The following is a 3620-nucleotide window of genomic DNA, read 5'->3' as shown; positions in this document are numbered from 1 at the left end:
ATCCTGGCATATAAATGCCAGATTGCTGCTTGTTTCTGGCATTCAATGACAGATTCATGCTTTGTTCTGGCGTTGAACGCCAGTAAGTTCTTCCTCCAGGGTGTGCTGTTTCTTCTACTGTTTTTGATTCTATTTTTAATTTTAGCAATTGTTTTGTGACTCCACATGATCATGAACCTAATAAAACATAAAAGAACAATAAAAATATAGATAAATAAAAATTGGGTTGCCTCCCAATAAGTGCTTCTTTAATGTCAATAGCTTGACAGTGGGATCTCATGGAGCCTCACAGATGTTCAGAGCATTGTTGGGACCTCCCAACACCAAACTTAGTGTTTGAATGTGGGGGTTCAACATCAAACTTAGAGTTTGGTTGTGGCCTCCCAACACCAAACTTATAGTTTGATTGTGGGGGCTTTGTTTGACTCTGTATTGAGTGAAGCTTATCATGACTCTTTTCCATGTTTACAGAAGGATACCCTTGGGCCTTAAACACAAGGTAGTCCCCATTCAATTGAAGGACTAATTCTCCTCTGTTAACATCAATCACAGTTCCTGCTGTGGCTAGAAAGGGTCTTCCAAGGATGATACAATCATCCTTTTCCCACCTAGTGTCTAAGATTATAAAATCAGCAGGGATGTAAAGGCCTTTAACCTTTACTAACACGTCCTCTGCCAATCCATAAGCTTGTCTTATTGACAGGTCTGCCATCTCTAATGAGAAAGTGGCAGCTTATACCTCAAAGATTCCCAGTTTCTCCATTACAGAGAGTGGCATAAGATTTATACCTGACCCCAGGTCACACAGAGCCTTCTCAAAGGTCATGGTGCCCATGGTACAGGGTATTAAAAATTTACTAGGATCTTGTTTCTTCTGAGGTAAAGTTTGCTGAACCCATGTATCTAGTTCACTAATGAGCAAGGGAGGTCCATCTTCCCAAGTCTCATTACCAAACAACTTGGCATTTAGCTTCATGATAGCTCCTAAATATTGAGCAACTTGCTCTCCAGTTACATCTTCATCCTCTTCAGAGGAAGAATAGTTTTCAGAGTTCATGAATGGCAGAAGGAGGTTGAATAGAATCTCTATGGTCTCTGTATGAGCCTTAGATTCTTTTAGGTCTTCAATAGGGAACTCCTTCTTGTCTGGGAGACGTCCCATGAGGTCTTCCTCATTGGGATTCACATCCCCCCTTCCTCTCTAGGTTCATCCATTTTGATTATATTAATGGCCTTGTACTTTCTTTTTGGATTCTCTTCAGTATTGCTTGGGAGAGTACTAGGAGGAGTTTTAGTGATTTTTTTACTCAGCTAACCCATTTGTGCCTCCAAGTTTCTAATGGAGGACCTTGTTTCACTCATGAAACTTAAAGTAGCCTTAGACAGATCAGAGACTATGTTTGCTAAGCTAGAGGAGCTCTGCTCAGAATTTTCTGTCTGTTGATGAGAAGATGATAGAAAAGGCTTGCTATTGCTAAGCCTGTTTCTTCCACCATTATTAAAGCCTTGTTGGGGCTTTTGTTGATCCTTCCATAAGAAGTTTGGATGATTTCTCCATGAAGAATTATAGGTGTTCCCGTAGGGTTCACCCATGTAATTCACCTCTGCCATTGCAGGGTTCTCAAGATCATAAGCTTCTTCTTCAGAAGATGCCTCTTTAGTACTGTTGGATGCATTTTGCCATCCATTCAGACTTTGAGAAATCATGTTGACTTGCCGAGTTAACATTTTGTTCTGAGCCAATATGGTATTTAGAGCATCAATTTCAAGAACTCCCTTCCTCTGAGGCATCCCATTATTCACAGGATTCCTCTCAGAAGTGTACATGAATTGGTTATTTGCAACCATGTCAATGAGTTCTTAAGCTTCTGCAGGCGTTTTCTTTAGGTGAATGGATCCACCTACAGAATGGTCCAGTGACATCTTAGAAAACTCAGATAGACCATAATAGAATATATCCAAAATGGTCCACTCTGAAAGTATGTCAGCAGGACACTTTTTAGTCAACTGCTTGTATCTTTCCCAAGCTTCATAGAGGGATTCACCATCTTTTTGTTTGAAGGTCTGAACATCCACTCTAAGCTTGCTCAATTTTTGAGGAGGAAAGAACTTAGCCAAGAAGGTCGTGACCAGCTTATCCCAAGAGTCCAGGCTATCTTTAGGTTGTGAGTCCAACCATGTTCTAGCTCTGTCTCTTATAGCAAAGGGGAAAAGCATGAGCCTGTAGACTTCAGGATCTACTCTATTAGTCTTAACAGTCTCACAGATCTGCAAGAACTCAATTAAAAACTCGTAGGGATCTTCTGATGGAAGTCTATTGGTGGACGAAATTGTGATTCCCTTTTTTCTTGTAATTGGATTTATGCTCTGAGGGCATTGTTTATTTCCTTCACAATCTCGTTCAACTAACCAGCAAGTGTACTGGGTCGTCCAAGTAATAACCTTACGTGAGTAAGGGTCGAATCCACAGAGATTGTTGGTATGAAGCAAGCTATGGTCACCTTGCAAATCTCAGTTAGGCAGATTAAAATAGTTTTATGGGTTTTCGAAAATAGAATTAATGAAAGGGATAAAGATACTTATGCAGATTCATTGGTAGGAATTTCAGATAAGCGAATGGAGATGCTGTAGAGCTCTTGGACGCCTGCTCTTCTACTGCTTCTAATCAATCCTTCTCACTCCTTTCCATGGCAAGCTTTGTATAGGGGTTCACCATCAACTGTGGCTACTTTCATTCCTCACGGGGAAATAACCTGTGCGGCTGTCACTCGCACAGCTAACCAGTCTGGAGGCATCACCCATGGCTGATGGCTACATCCCATCCTCGCAGTGAAAACTATGCTAACGCACTCTGTCACAGTACGGCTAATCACCGGTTGGTTCCCGCTCCTACTGGAATAGAATCCCTCTTTTGCGTCTGTCACTAACGCCCAGCAGGTTAAAGTTTGAAGCACGTCACGGTCATTCATTACCGGAATCCTACTCGGAACACCACAGACAAGGTTGGACTTTCCGGATTCCCAGGATCCTACTCGGAATACCACAGACAAGGTGAGACTTTCCGGACCCTCATAAATGCCGCCATCTATCTAGCTTATACCACGAAGATTCTGTTGGGGAATCTAAGAGATACACATTCAAGCTCTGTTGCATGTAGAACGGACATGGTTGTCAATCATGCGCATTCATAAGTGAGAATGATAATGAGGGTAATCTGACTCATAACATTCATCATGTTCTTGGGTACGAATGAATATCTTGGAATAAGAATAAGAGAGATTTGAATAAAAGAAGATAGAATTTCATTAATACTTGAGGTACAGCAGAGCTCCACACCCTTAATCTCTGGTGTGCAGAAACTCCACCGTTAAAAATACATAAGCAAAGAGTTCAGGCATGGCCGAATGGCCAGCCTCTCTAACGTGATCAATGATCTCCTAAGATGAAGAATAAAACAAAACTGAGACCAAAGATGAGATCAAAGATGTCTAATACAATAGATAAATGTCCTATATATACTAGACTAGCTACTAGGGTTTACATGAGTAAGTAATTGATGCATAAATCCACTTCCGGGGCCCACTTGGTGTGTGCTTGGGCTGAGCTTGATCAATCCACGA

At 41.4% G+C, this 3620-nt stretch overlaps 1 non-coding gene across 1 annotated transcript; it reads left to right on the top strand.

Annotated features, from left to right (window-relative positions):
* The first annotated feature begins 1981 nt into the window (after window positions 1-1981).
* LOC112767984 (small nucleolar RNA R71) lies at window positions 1982-2085 on the top strand. The gene has a single exon (XR_003185429.1). It is a non-coding gene; the product is annotated as a small nucleolar RNA R71 (small nucleolar RNA).
* Window positions 2086-3620: the final 1535 nt, after the last annotated feature.

The sequence above is a fragment of the Arachis hypogaea genome, chromosome 2 (genome assembly GCF_003086295.3).
Source record: "Arachis hypogaea cultivar Tifrunner chromosome 2, arahy.Tifrunner.gnm2.J5K5, whole genome shotgun sequence".
Lineage (NCBI taxonomy): Eukaryota > Viridiplantae > Streptophyta > Magnoliopsida > Fabales > Fabaceae > Arachis > Arachis hypogaea.
Note: the sequence above shows the minus strand (reverse complement) of the source record. Positions and strands in the feature narration are given on the sequence as shown.